This window comes from Sphaerodactylus townsendi, linkage group LG03, assembly GCF_021028975.2.
Source record: "Sphaerodactylus townsendi isolate TG3544 linkage group LG03, MPM_Stown_v2.3, whole genome shotgun sequence".
Classification (NCBI taxonomy): domain Eukaryota; kingdom Metazoa; phylum Chordata; class Lepidosauria; order Squamata; family Sphaerodactylidae; genus Sphaerodactylus; species Sphaerodactylus townsendi.
Genome location: NC_059427.1, coordinates 74303660 through 74324401, shown reverse-complemented (window position 1 = coordinate 74324401; position 20742 = coordinate 74303660). Strand labels below are relative to the sequence as shown.

At 43.5% G+C, this 20742-nt stretch overlaps 1 pseudogene; it reads left to right on the top strand.

Annotated features, from left to right (window-relative positions):
- The first annotated feature begins 3381 nt into the window (after nucleotides 1-3381).
- LOC125429851 lies at nucleotides 3382-20191 on the top strand (annotated as a pseudogene).
- Nucleotides 20192-20742: the final 551 nt, after the last annotated feature.

Below are 20742 nucleotides of genomic sequence, written 5' to 3'. Positions count from 1 at the left end.
ATTCTAGACCAGCATATGGCCACCTTGCAATTTTCAAGATCCTGACATAATAGTCTATTAATAGATTAAATTAATAGATTAATTAATAGATTATTAATTGTAATCCTAATAGTCAATTAATAGACGAGTGAATTAATAGTCTATTAATTGTAGAGAGAACAAAGGGACATTTTCTGTCTCTAAGACTATCGTTTCTTATGAGGGAAGCCATTGAAGTTACACATTTTTCCACCTGTGCCCAGAAATGGCTTGGAATCTAAGCATAGTTTTAGCAAATAGGATTGGTGGTTTGTCTTAAGAGACCCTCAAAGACACATCTGGCTGGGTGCTGCTGAAGATCAAGGATACTTGTCTAATCCAGCAAAAGGCAATCCATAATTCCTTATTTATTTATTTTTATTTATTTTATTGGACTTCTATACCGCCCATCCCGAGAAGGGCTCAGAGTGGTGCAGCAACCTTATATGAGAATACAATATAAAAGCAAGTAAACAATTAAAAGCATGGCGATAAAGAATCTACAAAACTGTAATTCTAATTATATAAAAGCTCAGTGGGTTAAAATGGCGTACCCAGCATTCCAATCAATAAAAATCCTCCCCCTCAGAAAGGGAGGCATGGTGAGTCTCAAGTTGCAACAGGTGGCCCAGGATGTCAAAGGGCCTAGGAAGGGGGGGTACCATTAGCTGCTGGATCCTCTCAAAGGCCCAAGCGGAACAGCTCTGTCTTACAGGCTCCTGCTGCGAGATTTAAAGGTCCACCAGAGAGAGGGCCCGGATTGCAGGCTGGAGGGAGTTGCCCGCTCAGGCTGGGGCTAGAGCCGTAAAGTCCCTGGCCCTGGGTGGTGGGAGGCTGCCAGCCGTGACATCAAGCGGGGCCAGGGACCACCAGTAGATTGGCCTCTCCGTGAGATTAGAGAGGCATTACAGGGACATACATGGGGTGATGCGGTCTCGAAGATACGATGGTCCCAGGCCGTGTATGGCGCTTAAAGGTCAAGCACACCAGCACCTTGAAGATGATCCGGAGACTCTACTGGAAGCCAATTGCAGCTGACGCAAAGTATGGGCTGGATGTGTTCCCAGGTAGCGCCACCTAACAAAGCAATACGCGCGGCTGCACATGCTGGACCGAGTTTTTTCAATCTCCTATGTAATATGTATAACTCTTGGGGGGAAACCCGCCCAAACAACATATTTACTGCTTCTCCGCTATTTATTTTATGGACAAGAACTTCAGTTCCTAACAGTATTATGTACTTCAGCAATATGCCAGGGTCAAGGATTTTGATCCTCATTTTCTATATACTTGTGTCTTCAAAGAGGATATCACACTTGAACTACTACCAACAGAGCTTATGATTCAGCTCTGCTTCCTCAATGCAGAGGAAGTTACCTTGTATATTTGAACACAGATATCTGAGGGGCCAAGGAAATATATAAACCAAAATAAAAGGGTACCCAGATGTGGGTATGCTTTTGAAGCATTTACCCCTTTTTAAAATCATTGAAATGGGAGATGTGCCTTTTGCAATAACTATTTCTGTGTGTTTTAAAAAGGGGAACCAGCGCTCCTGCTTAGTATACCCTATTGCTGTTGAATATCAAACATATACTTTGTGTATTTGGATATCTATAATTTTTAAAAGTGCATGAGCACTCAGCTACACATTAATAGCAGTTCTTTCCCTGCTTGCTTTAAATTCACGCTATTGTTTTCCTTTGCAAGTTTAGCTGTTGCAGGAAGAGAAGACTTTAAACATTTTATTATTACTTTGCATAAACTTCTACTGCTGGAACTGTTTTATCAAGAAGCGAGATCGAAGCATGGACAGAGAGGGAAACTCTTTTCCCTCTGCCATCTTCCTTACCATTCTGAAAAATGCCACTGCTTACCATCATAATTCTGGGAAACTGGGGAAGCCGAGTATCTAATTTTTTCCCCAGCTAGGATAAAAGCAGATTGGCAACTGATTTTTTCTAATGAGAAAACGGGAAGAGGAGGGAAAGGATTAAAATAGCACAACCTTTCCACATGATACTTCCCAGCTCCATGCTGGATTGATACAGATTGGGGGAGTTCTCTTCCTTCCTGCTGAAACTGTCATGAATTGTTTGTGGATACATGGCACTATGCCAAGAGCGCTACAAGAGGAAACCACTGAAATCCACAAACTCCACCTGGCCACATGCAAATATCCTTCACGTCCTGAGAGGTGGGAAAAATATATACCTCACATGCCTCTGAAAATAATACTTCAGCCATAGATACAGGCTAAAATCGCTAGGAGTAAAAAAAACTACTTCAGACCAGAGTCACACAGTCCAGAAAACCTACAGCAGCCAGTTCTCAAAGCAGCAGCAACACTCTGAACAATGATTCAATTTGGTGCTTCTGTGAGTATTGGACATGGACTGGATATTACTCCGGATTGTCTGCTATAGAATGAGTTTGTGGCTGTGTGCGTGCTGCATACGGAAAGAAATCTTTCCTACTCTCTCTCTCACCCAGGATTTGGCTAGTATCCTATGAGTTCCCAAAATGCTCACGTTGTATCACTCCTTGCAACTGGATGACCTTTTACATCAGCTAATTTGAGCACTTGTATTTCTATTTTCTGCAAAGACGAAACAGGCTATTTCTTTTGGGGTGCTATGTGGTTTCCGGGCTGCATGGCCGTGTTCTGTTGGCATTATCTCCTTTATTTCTTTTAACATGCTATTTCTTTAGTTATTTCTTTTAGTTAACATGTCAGCCATGATGTTCCACCTATAGCAGCTTTAAATGTCTAAATGAGGGAAGCGGTCCTAAAATTTCAGGATTTCAAAAAATCCCCACCGCATCAATAAAAACACACACGCTGAACGGAAGTGGAACTTTGTCCAAGCGCCGCTTCCTGGATTTTTGTTTGTTTGTTAAGGTGGATTGTAACAAGGCTTTGAAAGCAAGCTGCTGAGATCTGTACTTCGGGACTAAATTTCCAAAAGCACTGAAGCTCAGACTTCCTAACAAAATGCAAGCAACTATGCAATCGCAGTCTTAATTTTATTATTTGGCATATTTTCTTATTTTTATTTCCCCTTAAACTGGAGTAGAAACAGGGAAAAAACGCTAAAGAAACTTTCTTGATAAGAAGAATACAAAGGGTTTTTTTAATCCTACTGTTTTCTGTGCAATACTTTTTTCCTTTCAACACGTGTATTTTTCCTGTCTTTTTGGTATTGAAAGCAGATAGTGGGTAAATGTGGCAAAAATGATACTGACTGTCTTGAATCTTTAACTGCTGGGGCGTAAACTCCCAGTGACGGGGAAATCCAAATAAGAAGAACGGAGCTAATACTTCACACTCAGCAACGTAAGTGAAGGTGCCGATCCGAAGCGATGGAACTCTACCAGGTCTCCTCTTGCGATCTCCATAGGGCGGATTGCTGCGCAACAGCTCTAGCTGAGGAGTTCCTTGAGATCATCCAAGCTGTCGTGCAACGAATCTGCAATTCTCTTTGAGACATGGTTGGTTTCTCCATAAATGCTAAAGTAATCAAGTTGGTAAAGGTGAGTCCGGAGTTTTTTGGCCGTTTTATTGCCTCCTACCTCCAGAAGGAACGGATTGTCTAGCTGGTTTCATGCGTTTCTCTAGTGAGAAGAGTCTGTTTTTTATGCGCCTCTCCTCACGCTGTTTTATCTTTGACAGCAGAGAGACTTTGTCATCAGCAAAAAAAATCTGCAGGCATCAGTGCAAAAGTAATATCCGATAATTAGAAACCCGTACTCCAGCTCTCTTTTAAAAAGCAAACTCTTTAAGAAGAAGAGTTTTGGATTTTATACTCCCACCTTTCTCTCCTGTAAGCAGACTCCAAGGTGGCTTATAAGCTGTTTTCTCCTCCTCTCCCCACAACACCAGATATCACTAGATAAGCCTCTGCCATGCAGGTGGAGCAGTGGGGAAACGTCCTGGTTTCCTTTTTTTCAGATTAGAATCTCACCTGCTCCTAAGCACTACACCATGCTGGCTCTCACACAATGTGATCGTATACATGCTTACTCAGAACTAAGTCCCATAGACTGTAGTGGAACTTCTTCCCAAGAAGGACAGAAGTTGGTGGCTCTTAGAGTCAATAATACCTACATCTCATACAGCTATCAGCACCCAAGGTGAAAAACCTCAGATTGCATTCCCAAAGTGGCTCCACTTTGCTTGTCCTGCTCACATGTAAATCTGCCAGTGCTTGCGTGTTTATGGGAAAAGATCCATAAAGCATATTCCTCAAGATTCTTCTATGAAAGGGTTAGCAATATTCCATCATGAATGGTGTTATTGTTGGGGGCTGCATGTATAGTATAGTTAGACATCATTTTTAAATTTCCTCCTCATCTAACTGTATTCCCATGAGATAGAATCATGGTTTCAGAAGGGACTACATGGGCTATCAAGTCCAACCTCCTGACATGCAGTAACACGACTCAAAGCACTCTGATAAATGGCCATCCAGCCTGTTTAAAAAAACTCCTCCAAAGAAGGAATGCCCACCATACTCTGCATTGTCTCTCACAGTTGACTAACCCTTACTGTCATCAGGAAGTTCTTGTTAATGTTTAGGTGGAATCTCTTATCCTGTACCTTGAATCCATTACTCCTTGTCCTAGCGCCCTTGAGCAACAGAAAATGTTTGCTCCTTCACCAACATGACATCCCTTCAAGTATCTTAAACATGACTATCATGTCACTTCCTAAGCTTTTCTTCAATAAATCCAAACATGCTCAGCTCCCTAAGTCTTTCCTCATAGGGCATGAATTCCAGACATTTTACCATTTTGGTCACCCTCCTCTGGACCAGTTCCAGCTTGTCAATATCCTTCCTGAATTGTTGTGCCCAGAACTGGACTCAGTATTCCAGGTGAAACCTGGACTAATGTGAGAATAGAGAGGTACATGTGTCCTCTTCGATCTGTACACTATATTCCCATTGATGCATCCTTGTGAATTGGACGGATTTCTTGGCCAATACATGACACCACTGCCGACTCATGTCTCAGTTTGTGGTCTACTAAGACTCCTAGATCCCTTTCTACATGTACTGCTGTCAGGCTTGCTGTCTTACCCATGCTATATCTTGTATACTCTATGTTTTCTTCCTAAATGTAGCATCTTATATTTATCTCTGTTTGAAATTCATTTTGTTGGTTTTAGGCCCACTCTTTCTAATCTGTCCAGGTTATTTTGAATTGTGACCCTGCTTCATCTTGGCATTAGCTACTCCTCCTAATTTGGTGTCATCTGCAACTTTGGTTAGCATGCCATCTATTCCATCTAGATACTTTGCAACTGCCTATGAGCCAAAGATCTGAATCTTGAGTAGTCTCTTGTGGAAAGAAATCTGTGGAATTCTTAACAAACATGGCAAATGAATCAAGTAAGAACAGGGAAGTCAGAGACCAAATTCTCAAATACATATAAATAAGTTACTCAGTGAGCTGTTTGTTTGGTATATGGAATATGAAAATGTTCAGCCCTCAGAGATTGCCTTCTATGGTGGGTTCTCAAATGCTGTCAAATTTGCTCACAGTCAGTCTTCAAGATTCTTGGATCTACTATGACATTAGCTAAACTCTAATCCATCTTAGGGCATCTTCTTTGATTCATATCTCACATAGTTTTGAGGGTAGCTGACATTCATCTGTGGAAGCTTGGTGATGAAAAATCAGTATGTATTGATTTGGCAGCAGCCTCTTCTACAGAGTCTGATCAGTGGCAGGATATTTCTGATAGCTCAGCAGAAAGAAAATGCAGACGGACTGTAAGGAAGTGCACCACCACAGGGAGGATGTGGCCAGACTTGGCCACTGCAGCCTTCTTTAAAGGCCAGTGAAGAGCCAGCATGAGGGAACTGAGAGGGCAGCTGTGGGAGGTAATGTGGCTGCCCCCAGGGAGGGAGGTCAGGGCTGCTTTAAACTCAGGCAGACTGTAATCAGGGCAAAATCCTCAAACAGATAGGCAGCAAGTTTTAGTGTCCTGCTGATCCTTTGATCACCTAGACAGCCATGAGACTGTTTATGAAGATGAGAGCATACAGCGGCCACCAAAGCCAGAATCCTGCAAGTACGTACATTTGTACTTAGCGCGACATTCTGCAAAATTTTATGATGAATCTTTACTCAAGCGCAATCCTCTGTAAGTAAAAGTATGTGCCCTGAACATCCAACTAGGACATTGACTCCAGAACTAGACCAAAATCCTCCTACCTGGGCTCTCCTCCCCCCCCCCATTCTAGGGGCTCCTGGGTATATCCATGGGATGAATGGCTACTGAACCAGTGGGCTGTCTAGTGACACTCATGTCATATACCAATGCAGCATTGGAGCGAGCATGGAAAACTGGGAGGCTGAGCCTCCCAGGCAACGCAGCTGCCGGGCTCTCTTTGCTCCTAGCTACAACACAGAAGACTAGAGCTCTGGACAACCATGTAGTTCCTTCCTTCCTTCTTTCCTACCATGCAGCTGCTGTACAGTGTGTCTTGGGATCCTTTTTGTTGACTATAGATAGTCTACCTCCACTCCACCCAGCAGAGCAGCACAAGGCTTAGAGTCTTGTGCTGAGTCACTTCTAGCGTTAAGTAAGGTTAAGTCAAGAGACAAATTACTCTCCTTGTTGCTCAATTGCAACATTAGCATAAGCAACTGTGCTAGTTGAGTAAACATTGGAGTCTCTCAGAACTCCTTCATCAAGCTGAGCAAGAAAAGGGCAATAGGGCAGGGCATACCGACTCCCATATGAAAGGAAGGTGAAAGTGAATATAAGTTTAACCCTCGCTACAAGCAAGGTGTACATGAAGGGAAAATATTATTGGCCTTAACTGTAACTTATATGCAAATGTGAGTCTTCTTCCTCCTTTTTGGTAGCATATCTAGAAAAAAAATTCTACTCCTGCATTTCAAAGTAAATAATTGCATTAGAAAAGCCTCACCTTGCAGTTTATAGTAAACTTAAAATAGAATGAAGACACTACTCAGTCTTACATTGCAATCTTGTGCTTGGCCATTGGGAATCTCATTGGATGTGCACAGGGACGTAGGTATAGATTTTTTATGGGGCTCCAGGGGCTGGCCACTCTACTCACTCGCCCCTAGGGCGTGGGCATTTCCCCAAGCCCTGCCTCCCTGCCTAGTGCTTATGAAAGCAGCTCTCCAAGGCCAGGGACGGCAGACTCCCCCACCCTGCCCTCCCCTGCCCCCCACAAGCTGGGCTCCCAGCCAGCAGCTGGCAGTTCCTTCTGCCCTCCCCTCTGGGAAGAGGCGTAGAGGAAACATGGAGCCCTGTGCAAAATCTGAGTCCCCCCCACTCCACCCTGGGCTCCCCTGGCAGCCGCCATGATGCTGGAATCCACCCTGCTATGTGCATTACTTCTTAATGGTGTTTAAACTAGAGAGCCCAAATTCCTCCTTTTTAAATCCACTTCTTGTAAAGGGAGAATCTGGGGTCTCCAGTTGGGTCAACATTGAAAGTGATGCTGTTTTGTGGTGTGGATTATCCCCCACCAGGAAATAGCATCACTTTCTACTGTATGTAGTGGCAGAGCAGGTGCTTTCTCTAATCTGGGAGGAACTGGGTTTGATTCCCTGCTCTGCCACTTGAGCTGTGGGAGGCTTATCTTGGGGAATCTAGATTAGCCTGTACACCCCCACACACGCCCAAGTTGGGTGACTCCTTTGAGCTGTCACAGCTTCTTGGAGCTCTCTCAGCTCCCACCTACCTCACAGGGGTGTTTGTTGTGAGGGGGAAGTGCAAGGAGATTGTAAGCTCTCTTTGAGTCTCCTGCAGGAGAGAAAGGGGGGCATCCAGACTCTTCTTCTTCTTCTGTCTAAACTGAGGTCCTTCAGATTCTCCCCTTAAATCCATGCTGAAGGGGTGGATTTAAAAAGGAAATTTGGGGTGCTCTGCTGTCAGGGGTGCAAATTGTTAAGCTACCAGCACTTCAAACTTTTAGGGTATCTTTAGGAGTACTGTTCTTGAATGGCCCACCAGTTATGGTGAAGTTTGGTTCAGGGTGTCCAAAGTTTATGGGACCCTCGGGTGTAGCCCTCCCATCTCCTATTACTTCCCCTATTGGAAACAATGGGATGGGACACACCCCTTTGGAAGTCTCAGCCTTTGGACCCCCCCCTGTGACCAAACTTCACAAAACCTGGTGGTAATAGTAAGAGACTCTCCAGATGATACCTCCCAGGTTTGGTGAAATTTAGTTCATAGGTTGTCCAAGGTTATGGACCCTCAAAGGTGTAGAGTCCCTACCATCTTCTAATAGGATCCCATTGGAAACAATGGAGGGATGGGGGCACCCCTTTGGGGAGTCCATGTAACTTTGGACCCCTGAACCAAACTCCCCTTCACTCAAACCTGGGTAGTATCATCAGGAGAGTCCACCTCAAACAATCCCCTGAAAAGTTTGGTGTGCTGTTGCTAGCTCCAAACAATGCGCCCCCCCCTGCAGTGGCTGCCAAAAAATCAAAAAAACACTTAAAATATGTTTTAAAACCCACAAACGGGTGGGCGGGAGTTTCGAATGATGAATGGGGGGGTTCAAACCCGAGGAACCCCCCCCCCCCATTACCTACGTGCCTTTTGGATGTGCAGATATTTAAAAAGTGCTTTTGGCAGTGTCTACCAAAACAGCGCAAGGATCTCACTGTGTGACTGTAGGAGAATGCAAGACAATATTGTTAAACAGTAAGTTCATTTAAAAAGGCATCACTACACAAGTAATGTGTCGTGGTTAAAGTAAGTTGGACTAGGGACTGGGAAGGTTAACTTCAAATCCCCACTGAGTCATAGTAGCAAACTCACTGAGTGATTTGGGCTAGCCCTCTCTCAATTTGACTCCATCACCTCACAGGATTGTTGTGGGATAGATACTTGAGAGGATTAGATTATGTATGCTACCCTGAATCTTCCTAACAGTAATGACAGGATAAAAATGTGATAGAAAAGTTCCAGCTATTGTTATACATATATGGGTAGCAAATACTTGACTACTATGTAAGTGTATTTGTAACTACAAATGGGCCTGTTTTGTATTGTCTCCTGATTGGATGCTCCCTTCACTGACCCTGTTAACCAAGAGTTTCTGGCTATGGGCCTAGTGTGCTTCTACAAAAAGGATCTTTGGCTGTGGAACCTACACAGTGGAGCTTCATGCATGATGTGAGTTCAAACTATGAAAAGGCACAGGTGACATCTGTCCTGGGAGTGTTGTGGGTTTCCTTCTCCAATCTGTGTGGATATGGGGAAGTTTTGCTTTCTAACATTGAACCCACATAGATGTGGGTTAAATGTTAGGAGCAAAGACAAATCCTAGGACTTCACATTGCCACACAGTCCAGAAAACCCACATCATTGGCACAGTTGATTCCTGGCTGTGAAAACCTTTTAAGCAACACCATTGACATTTGTTCACATTAAGCAAACTTGTACCCCTCCCCTTCAGTAATGGTTTAGCCCTATAAACAGTTATTGTTAGCCAATTCATGCTAAGAGCAGATGATGTGAACTGTAGATGTGTTTCTGCAATCTTACATTCCTGCTGGGTGACCTTGGGTTAGTCACAGTTCTTGGAAACTCTCTCAGCCCCACCTGCCTCACAAGGTGTCTGTTGTGGGGAGACAAAGGGAAAGGAGCTTGTAAGATACCTTGATTCCCCTTACAGGAGAGAAGTTGGGCAGGGGTATAAATCCAAACTCTTCTTATAATGTTTGGATCTGGGGATTGGAGTAGATACAGAGATTGGAGTAGATACAGAGGACCTTCATCTGAGAACCAACAGTGACTCTTGCCAGCCCAGAGAATGTGTGTGACGCTGCAGGTCATTAAATTAAATTCTCCTCTATTTTGCTAAGTGAACTGAAAGATTCCAGTTGCTTTTCTCTTGCCACTTTCCTAGTGCCAATAATGGATGGGCCGTTCCATTCCACATCATGGTGTATTGGTATATTATGGCCAACAAACATGTCTCCTCACCAGAAAAAACCTAAAATCATGTATTGTCCTCAACACGGGTTACTGCTTCAGGCTTCTTTCTCATCTCCAAAATGGAACTCCTTCAAATTAGATGCAAACACCTTTTATTATTTCTCAGATTGTTTGGAATATTTGGATCTGCTAATCCTCTCCCCAGGCAAGTAAGAGAAAGATGGTTATCCAACCTGAAGTATTAAGTGAGCTCCCAGAACTAGTACAGAGTTTCTTCCTTGAGAAACTGCCTAATGTCAAACAGTCATAGGGGTTGGGGGAAGGGCAACACTGTGTACCAGTGAATATTGCATATTCCTGCCCATACCCATCATCTATTAGGAACCACCATTGCAGATCCTTGTTTGAGAGAGGTATTGGGTGAACAAACTTCAGTTTTCAGATTTGTTAAGCATATATAAGTTTCACTTTCTCGACATCTCATCCTTGGAAGAGAGATATTTTGAATATCCAGAAGCATCCCCAAACAAGTTGACCTAATAGTTCACAGTTTTGATACATGTATTTCTATGGGAAATTCCTTTGAAGCTTGGACAAGCCCTCTCTCTCATACCATCAGAACTGACATACTGAAAGGTTTTCATATGATCATTTGTATTTCATGTATTTCGGTGTATATGAGATAACTACCCTATTTCCCCGAATATAAGACATCCCCGAAAAATAAGACATAGTAGAGGTTTTGCTGAAGTGCGAAATATAAGGCATCCCTCGAAAGTAAGACATAGCAAAGTTTTTGTTTGGAAGCATGCCTGACGAACAGAACACAGAAAAATAAGACATCCCCTGAAAATAAGACATAAAGCACCTTTGGGAGTTAAAAAATTAATATATAAGACACTGTCTTATATTCGGGGAAACACGGTGTATCCAATACATCCCTGAATCGCTCAGTTATGGGCTGCATGAAACTGTATGTTATCTTCCTGTTTGTAGATAGGAATGATATTTATGTATTTCTGCAGCAGAAATCCCTATGATACTCTCTCCCCTCCCGTTCCAGGCACTTTCAAACCACCCCCTCTGTCTGAAATCTTTCCCTCCATTGCTTGGGCTCTTTATTTCATGTGTCTGTTTTAAAAGAAATGCGGGGAGTGGGGAGGAATAGTTTACTTATTATACTGCTTTTCAAATAGTTAGTAATTAGACGGGGGAGCAGCTCCCATGGATGTGTAGTGAGAGACCAGCCTCCTCTCGTTTCTGAAGTTCTGAGCAATTCATGAAGAATGTAAGGAGTTAACACCAGAGCAGGATGGGCTGTTGCCATTGGTGACCTAGTTGTTTCTTGAGTCATGTTTCCTTGGAAAATGAGAGGCCACAGCAAAGGAAAATAACTTTTGGTTAACCTTTTCTACAATTCTCATTCCACATAGCTTCCTCTGTCTCATCTAATCATGATAACACCACCACATGATGCGAAGTTCCACAACAGGCGTTTTCATACATTGCTAAAATAAAACTAAAAATCTTCATTTAGAAAAATCTTTCTTTTTGGTGTCATTAATGGTCTCTTAATACTGCTGTCACAATTACACACAAAACACAAACCAAAAAACACAGCTGTGCAGGAAAATTGTCAATTGAACAGATCACCATGCTTTTCATGGGGCCCCAGTCTCTCTTGTAAAAAAATATTACTCTCCCTTATGGGGTATGAATATGATTTTTGGTCTTTGTGTGATTTACAGAGGGAAAAACAATGTATTTGCTGGTACTATCGATTCTAATATGTGTACAAAAACCCAGATTTGAGCAAAATCCTCCCGGCTGCCCCTTGCGCACATGTTACATTATGGTTACTCCAACCTCCAAATAAGGTAATCGACTATAACCGGGGCCCACCTTGAGGTATGAATGAACTTAGAGGCTTTCTCTATCATAGAGAGCTTTTGCTCTTGTTTTTCAGGTGGGAAAAAACAGGATGGGATAGACTGAAGTATCCCACTTCGCTTGAGAAGCTGGTTCAAAGAACTGTTGGGGTAAAGCCAGTGACTGTAATACTATGTGAGCCAGTTGCTTGTTGCTCGTAAGGCCAGCGCAACTTGTTAAATTGACTAGTTATTGAGCAACAACCCTTCTGCTTGCTTTCCAGGCAGGTTCTGCTGGGCAAGGAGTAATGCAAGACAATTCAGATGCTGATCCAATTCTACTTCTCAACTGGTTCTCCAGTTATGAAGATCAGAGAGAGAGGTCTGCATGTGTGATTGATTCCTTGAAGCAGGGTGTGATCCAAGAGGAACGGAATCTCGCCTACAAAGTTAATATCTTGTCTTCAGAGGCAAAGGAAGGACCACCATGCTCACTCTTGTTGACTCTCCAATCAAAAAATAAGAAGGAGTCTGTGGAGGTGAACATCCTTCCAGCATTTGAAGTTTTAGGTAAAGAATCTGCTTCTCTTCGGTTATGCCACTGAATGAATAGAGATGAGTTTCTGTCAAGTGGGAGAACTATGGAAGCGTGGAACAGTTTCTTAAGCTTCTTATCAGAATTTCCTGCCAAGTAGTGACTAGAATTTTATTACATGTGTTGGAGAGGCCTCAGCCGTTTCTGTAATACGTATCCAAATATCTGGAGCTGGAGCAAGAGAAATATCCTGGTTTGGCCAAGAGGTTTGCACGGTTCCTCGATCCTAAAAGCGGGTTTGTCCTGTGATATTTCCCTCTATCCTGGTTTTTTCAAAAAACCGTTAAAATGTTGATCTTTTTCCAAAATCCCACACATTGAATCACTTCCTTTGCAAAGGTCACAGGAGCAAAACCAGTCTATTTTTCCCACCCCACCACCTGATCTCCCTGCATTGCATCTTGCACACCCCTGTTCTAGCTCGCTTCTCTCCAAGCACCACTCGCCAGTTGAGCCAAGCAGCCAGCCCAGTATGCTCTGCCCAGTATTACCGTCAAAAGTTTTTACTTTGTATAGCAGAATGTGATTCCCATGTTGCTCACTGCACCAGCTCCTTTCTCCCAAAGCTAGAGAAAAGAGGTGGTATGTGTCCTGTTTATTTTTTCTACGGTTGCTGTGGATCCATCAATCAGAAGCATTGCCTTTGGGAGCGGGGTGGAAGAGCCAATCAGAATGCAGCATTCCAGGGATGTTCGTTACGCATGCATGCCGTAATCTACACATTGTAAAAACAAAAAAAGCCAGGCTTGTGTGAAAGAAATTGGTTTATTTTCTCCCGGTCTGAACTCAACTCATTCACAGAAACGGGCTTCCATGCAAAGGAAGAAACCGGGGTAAAATAGACCCTTCGATTTTTAAATACCGAATGTAGCCCAGTATACTTATGCTGTGTAGATTTGACCTTCTTTGGGTATTCCAGCTACTTGTAGTTAAACCAACCTCCTGCTGCTATGGTAGGAATAAGAACTCTGCTAGCACAACCAATGGTTCATCTAGTCCAGCTGGTGTAGCCCCAGTGGCTGGCTTTTTGGTCAACAGATTAGTATTTAGCCATGTTTGAGGGATAATATTGTCTGTGGCTCTTTTGTTAATCAAGGATAGCGTATGCAAACATTTTAGTCATGCCTTTACAGAGAATTGTGCTTGTGGCTTATTTAGGGTGAGAATTACTCTATCTTGCCCATGCAAAGTAGACATAGTGTGAACATTCCCTTCCTCTGCTTCGAACATGAACCCTTTATTTCGCCTCTTTAGGGCAGAATAGTTCTGATATCGTGCAATGGATTTTACAAGTCTTATGGTAACTTGCTTTGATTCTTTCTTCCCATCCCAGGGCAGATAACTTTGACATACAAGCCACCTCCCAACGCTCTATGTGGATTCGATCCAGGCCAATTGGCAAATCCCATGCGAGTTCTCTACTTCTTTCATCGACCAGAGGAACTTTGTGAAGCAGTGCCCTGAAAAACTCAAGGATCTGCTGCGACTGGTCAAGCACTGGTACAAGGAGGCAAGCTGCTCTTGCTCTAAGGTTTCCAGTTTGTTTACATAGAAAGTTTGTGTTCCACCTCTTCAAACCTGGTAAAGCTAAGCTCACCATACCAGTACCAGCAGTAGGGAACAATTACCGGTAGTTATATAAATTCTTATTGCAGGCTAGGGTCAAGGGTACAGGTGATTGTTTGCAAAACTAGTCTATCAGCCAAGGGATGGATAGGTTGCCCACTCTGCTAACATATACAATGCTCCTCAAATTGGTCCTGGGCCCAATTCAGGGTGCTGGCATTGACCTTTAGAACCCTGGCCACAGTTTGGGGCCCCTCATGCCTTAAGGATCGACATTAACCGCTACATGAACCTACTTCAAACTACTGAGGTCATCTTCACAGACCCTTCTTGGGTGGATGGTTTAGACCATTTGAATGGCTATCGCTTCTGGCCTAAACATGCTGTGATTCATCCAGTGGTGCCTCAGAGATGTCAATACTTTCCAGCAGTGTTGGATTCCAGAAGACCCCCAAGGGCATCATCACTCTAGATTAGATTAGTAGATTAGATTAGTAGATTAGAAAGGCCATTCATACCAAGTTAGCTAAATTCATACACAATATTTTAGCAGTGACACATAATCAAGCAACAGCCCATGCAATATTAGGGTGGATTTTTTCAGAGATGGCACGGAAAAAGCAACAAATACCTATAATTGTGCTCTTAGCTATACCCCTGCTGCACCAGAGAGGACAGAGAAAAGTTTCCAGAGATGACTCTTGGTTTCTTGGGGGATGCTATTCTTCTGAGGTTTTTTCTCACCTTGGAATTATCTGGGCCCTGATGGGTCAGATCAGGGGTCGGGAACTCATGTTCAAGGAAGCCGCGATAAGCGGCTCTTCCGGGCCGCTGTTCTGGCGGCTCCATGAGCGGAGCCGCTGGCCCCCTCGGGCCTGCCCTGCAAGAAGCAGGGCTGGCACTTCTGTAGCCCGCGTCCAGTGAGGCCGCGCCGCTGATGCTCTTCCGCCGGCCGGGATGGCTGTCAGCTGGGCTCCTCTTTGCTCAGTTCAGCTCTGCAAGAAGCAGGGCGGTATCTTCTGTAGCCCGCGGCCGGGCGAGGCCGCTGGCTGCGGGCGCTCTTCGGGCGGTCGGGGTTACCGAGCCGCCGGGCTCCTCTTTGCCTGCAGAAAGAAACATCGCTACTTTGCCAGCAGAAAGAAACATCGCGAGAGAGCAGAGAAATCGGGGAGTGGGGGAGACCAAGCCCAACAGCCCACACAGCGAAGTTTTAGGCCCCTAAGGCACCATCCATCAGCCCAAAAAAATCCACAAGAATCCCCCCCCAGCCGAAAACAACAGCGGGAGTTGGCAACGCGAGGGGATTTTTGTAGCCGCCAAAGGCGGAAGTCAGCACCAGCTGTTGATTATCAGGCTAAAACAAGGAAGGGAGGAGGAGAGAGAGGTACATGGGAACTAACAGAAGGGGGAGCACAGCCGTAGTAACCACAGCCTGGGGCAACCACAGCCGTGAACCCGGGCCTGGGAAAAAAGTGAAACCGGCCCGGAACAACAGAAACTGAAGCAAGCAGAAAAAAGAGAGTCCAAACAACGAGGGAGGGGAAGAAGCAGAAACAGCAGTAGTAGTGAGCCGGGCCGGTGAGGTCTGGGGTCAAAACCGGCCCCCCGCAAAAAGAAAAAGAGGCGAGAAAACAAACAGGGGGAGCAAAAAAAGCACAAGCAGCCATAGCAGCAGTGATTTCTACTTCTGTAGCCCAGCCGCAGGCGCTCTCCGGGCGGCCGGGATGGTCGGTGCTGCCGGGCTTCTCTTTGCCCACCCCCTGCAAGGAAGCAGGTATGCACTTCTCTAGCCCGCTGGGGTGAGCTGGGAGTGGGAGGGCAAGCGAGCAAGTCAATGGGGGAGCCGGACGGGTGAGCTGAAGTGGGGTGTGTGAGCCAAATGGCTCTCTTGGTGGTGAGCCAAATTTGGGTGGTGAGCCAAATGGCTCTTTGAGGGGAAAAGGTTCCCGACCCATGGGCTAGATGATCCAAACTGGAGAAAAAAAAAATATGTTTTTGATGGTTTCAGTGAGAAAGGTAAAAGATCAGTCATCTTTCTGCAGTAAAAGCTGATCTGCATGCCATCTAGCCATATCTGTTCAAACCATGCTTGCTTTATATAAACAGATGATGAAAGGGTTTATATAAGAATCACACACCTAATAATTTGTATTCTGTTTTCCTCCTGACTCTATGCTATTTCCAGCAAGCTCTACCTCTGATGCATTCTGTTCTAGTCACTTATATATGCTTTTAGTGCACCTCCAACAGAACATTTGAAAAGCAACCCTTATAAATAATACCCTGGCTAGTTAAACTCTAGATAACTTCATCTTATCTGTTGCTTCCAGGTAGTTTAAAAAGAGGGTCTTCTAAAAATGGACCACTGATCAGTTTTCAGTGTAATGCCAACTCTTATCTTTTTAGCCCATGAAATGCTGTTCCAGCCATAATTGCTGAGCATTTGGCTTCCTGGACCAAGTTCTAAATAGTTTCTTGGACCTCTAAATACTGGGGTTTCTCAGGCACTTTCTTCACGACATTAGCATTTGTGGTAACAAACTAGATAGAGTCAAGTGTGTATCAGGTTGCCAACGACCCCTCTCCTTTTCATAGAGGACTCCATGAAAATGGCCAATTGAATCTTTCTTTCATTGTAATGGAGGTAAATAGCATCATCTGATAGATACTTTCCCATTGAGTCTCTATTAAAGAGACAAGACATTTTTATCCAGCGCTGTTGGTAACCCAGACATACACAGTTTGTCATGGCTGGAGTTCCCACCTTGAATAATAGCAATAATCTGTACCTTCCTCTGATTCAGCTGAGATCTCTAGAGAGTCTCTTTTAACAGAACCTCAAAAAAGTTTTACCACCTGGCCATCATCTTTGCCCTCCAAGTTTGCCCTGGAGTTGCTGGACCATATATATGCCTGGGAGGAAGGAACAAAAAAGGCAGAAGAGTTCAACATGGCAGAAGGGTTTTGCACTGTGATGAAGTTGTTGGTTCAGTACAAAGACCTCTGTTTCTACTGGACTGAGTAATTACACACTTGAGGATCCCACAATAGGGACACATGTGAAAGCAGTGTTGAGGGGGACACGGTAAGAATGCCATTGTCTCTCAAGGATTTTTTCCTGTTTTGTGTATGTTGCTCTTAGTATGCATATCTTACTCAATTTCTCAAAGGTCTGGATTTAATCCAGGTAAAATTATAATCTAATTCACTCCTCAGTGGGAGAAATCTGTACATGCCCATTTCTCCCATTCACACAATGAGCCAGCATGGTGTAGTGGTTAAGAGCAGTGGACTTTAATCTGGAGAACAGGGTTTGATTGATAAGCAGTGGAATCTTATTTGGTGAACCACGCTTGTTTCCCCACTTATCTGGTGAACCACGCTTGTTTTCCCACTTGTGGCCATTCCAGCTGGGTGCCCTTGGGAGCTAGTCATTAGTTCTTTGGAACTCTCTCAGCCCCACCCAATTCCTCACAAGATGTCTGGTGTCAGGGAGAGGAAGGGAAAGAACTTTGTAAACTGCTCTGAGTCTCCTTACAGGAGGGGAAAGATGGAGTATAAATCCCAACTCTCTTTTTCTTCCCTTTGACATCAGTGGGACTCTGAAAGTACCCAAATTTGGCCACATGGCACCCCTGCCACCCATATTTCCCCCAGCTGTTTAGGAGACCTCTAAAGAAGCAGTCACTTATCATTCTTGTTGGGGACTGTATCTGCTCCATAAGTATCATTATATATCTATCATCTTTTGATAGAATTCCATGTATGGCTTGCCACTCTATTGTTCCATAGGCCAAAAGAGTAGCCCATTCCAGAGCCAAACTGTTGTGATCAGATTTTATCTTTCTCATGTTTCCTCTGAAGTGCATTGATGTTAACTGCGAATTAAAGCACTCATTAATCTGTTTTACAAAAAACTTTTCCTAGCTATTGTGTGTGTGTTATTCTTGAAATGCCCATGTAGAATTTGCATGTGTCACAAGCATCTATTAGATAGTGCGTGGTTATATCACCATGTAAAGAATAATACATTGCTAAGAGAGATTGCTGAGTCACAATTACAGTTTGATAAATATAAAGGAAAATCAATTCCCCCACCCCCAAATGGTGAAAGATTTAGACAGTAATATTCTAGACCATGTTTGGCCTCCCTCAAAACAATAGCCTGGTTTTGGTGGTGGCTTCTAAAACCTGACTAACAATCCAGAATGCTTTTCTATAGTAATGGATTGGAGCCCGTGGACTGGAGCCCGAAGTCTGTCTTGGTCATTGAGCACTTTCAAATATATAGATATTTTTATTTCTCAGACAATGCTTATTTTAAGATTTATATCCTGACAACGATGTTTTTGTTAAAGTTTCAGGGTGGCTAACAGTATATAATTACAAGCATATCATTACTATAAAAATAACATTGATAAAATTACCTCCTTAACAAATAATTAGTACAACAACATGGAGATCTGGCTACCCCAGAATTTATAAGCCAGATTGTAAATTTGACAGAATGCTCAAAGTGGATTAGCACCTGATTATATCCCTTTTATAATCCCCTCTGTCCTTGATGGAGTAGTTGTTGCAGATAACTGCTGATAGCAGTTTGGAACTTACCAAATGTTAGTAGTAGCAAAATAACAATGATCCATAAATCAAAAAACTAGCACTTCTATTATTACAATGTTGGTTTTCAAAAACTGGACTTATGCTTTTACCGCCAATTTACAAATAAAAATTTCTTGTAAGTGGGAAGGAAAACAAACAGAAAAGAGACTTGTTGTCATATGGAATTTAAGTGATTTCACTAGTATAATTGGTATCAGGATATCAACTAATTCTATTTTCAGTCCCAAATAAGGTAAGACTTATAATAAACCACGCGATTGTTGTGTTTATATGGTTTTATGTAAAGCATTTTATGGCGCTTCAACAAAGAGTTTCATGTGTTTGTGTCTGCAGTCCTAATATTCTGGATCCAGCAGATCCAACAAGAAATTTAGGCATGGAGAATGGTTGGGATCTGTTGGCCAAAGAAGCTTTCAGCCGCTGTAGAACCAGCTATGCTGCAAGAAAGATGAACGTTTCTGTTAAGCCCTGGACTGTGCAGGTATCGCTGACATGCAGCTTTCCTCTCTACTCTCTCTGATACCTGGCCCAAAAAAAAGCAATTGGACCTCTATGTTTGGCCACTGCCCTAGTAATGGATATTTCCAAATATGCTCCTAGGCCATATGATTCTCCTTTGTATTAACAGTATACTGAACTCAGTTATCTGTATGATTTAGATGTTCTCTTTGAGCAGCATTCTGGCCCTGGTCCACAGTTGTCAGTGATGTCCTCTGTGTGAGCATCTTCATTTTGTGCTTGCCTGTCTCCATAGGGCTGCATCAATATTTACTTAAAATAATTTATGCCTGCATTTCGTCCAACAAAGTTGGAACCCAAGGTATGCAAGTAAATGTAAAAATAACAGAAGTCTATGTTGTTTCTAAATTATTGAAAGAGACACTTGGAAATGTTTAAAATAGAACTCTTTGCTTTCCATGATGTAACATATAAGCAGTGTATATTATCTTATGATATACCTCTGGTCCCTTCTAGGAGATTTAGACAGTGCAGCAAAGTAGAAATTCGAAAGCAAAGTGTGTCCACAGACTTCATGGCACCTTTGGAACACGGCCACTCTGGATTGTGTGTTTTGGAAATCAGGAAATTCTATTCAGGTTAATTCCATTTACCTTCCTTTGGAGGTTAATGAAAAAGATGTCTCTCAGCTCCATTTTTTTTAAATAAGCTATTGTTGGAATGCACAGTCCCAATTCCTAGTAATAGAATTTCTAAGTCCCTTTGTGTTCTTTGTAACAGAACAGTACAGTACACCCTTGAGCCTGGTGGGCTTAAATATGTATCCCTAGTAGATGTCATCGATGACCCGATTGCTTTCTTTTCCAGCCAGCCAGAGCTGTTCAAGTAAAGTTGAAGCAGCAGAAAGGAACAAGCCAGGATCTATCAGCGCAGCCCCTATGATACCATTGGGCAGATCAAAGAGAAGTTTGGATTAGAAGGGCATATCGGCATCTACGAGAAGCGCACAGCCATGCAGGAGCTTGGTGTAGAGAATGCAGTGCTGCAGAAACGAGACAAGAAGCTGATTATGGTGTCTTCTATAATATCACTCTCCTGCAGCTCCATACTAAGCAATAGCAGATAGAAGCTTGTGTGAAAACAGAAACTCAGTTAATAGCAGAACCTCAGGGTCTACAGACACTTCGTCTCGGTGACACCACTGGCTTAATGCCCATTGGGCAAGGTAGGCAGCTGCCCAGGGCATGACCTTGTGGGGGGCATCAAAATGTTGGGTCTGCTTTTGGATATTTTTAGTGGTTTTCCATTGTTATTCTTCAGGGGGCGCAGTTTTTATTATGGCACTGTAATTTCAGAATATCATCAGGAGATCGTCCCAGGTTGTTCTACCCCCAAAGAGGGGAGGTTTGGTTCAGGGAGTCTGAAGTTATGGACTCCTCAAAAGGGGTGCTCTCTATTTCCCATTGTGCCTAATGGGAGCTATTAGGAGATAGGCTGGCTACAGTTTGTAGGGTCCATTGTTGCCCCCCCCGAACCAAACTGCACCAAACTTGGGGGGAATCATTAGGGCAGTCTCCTGATGAGATCTCTGAAGGTTTTGGGTCTGTGCCTTCAAAAATGTGCCCCCCCCCCAGCCTGCAACCCCCATTGACAGCAATGCAGAAAACTCA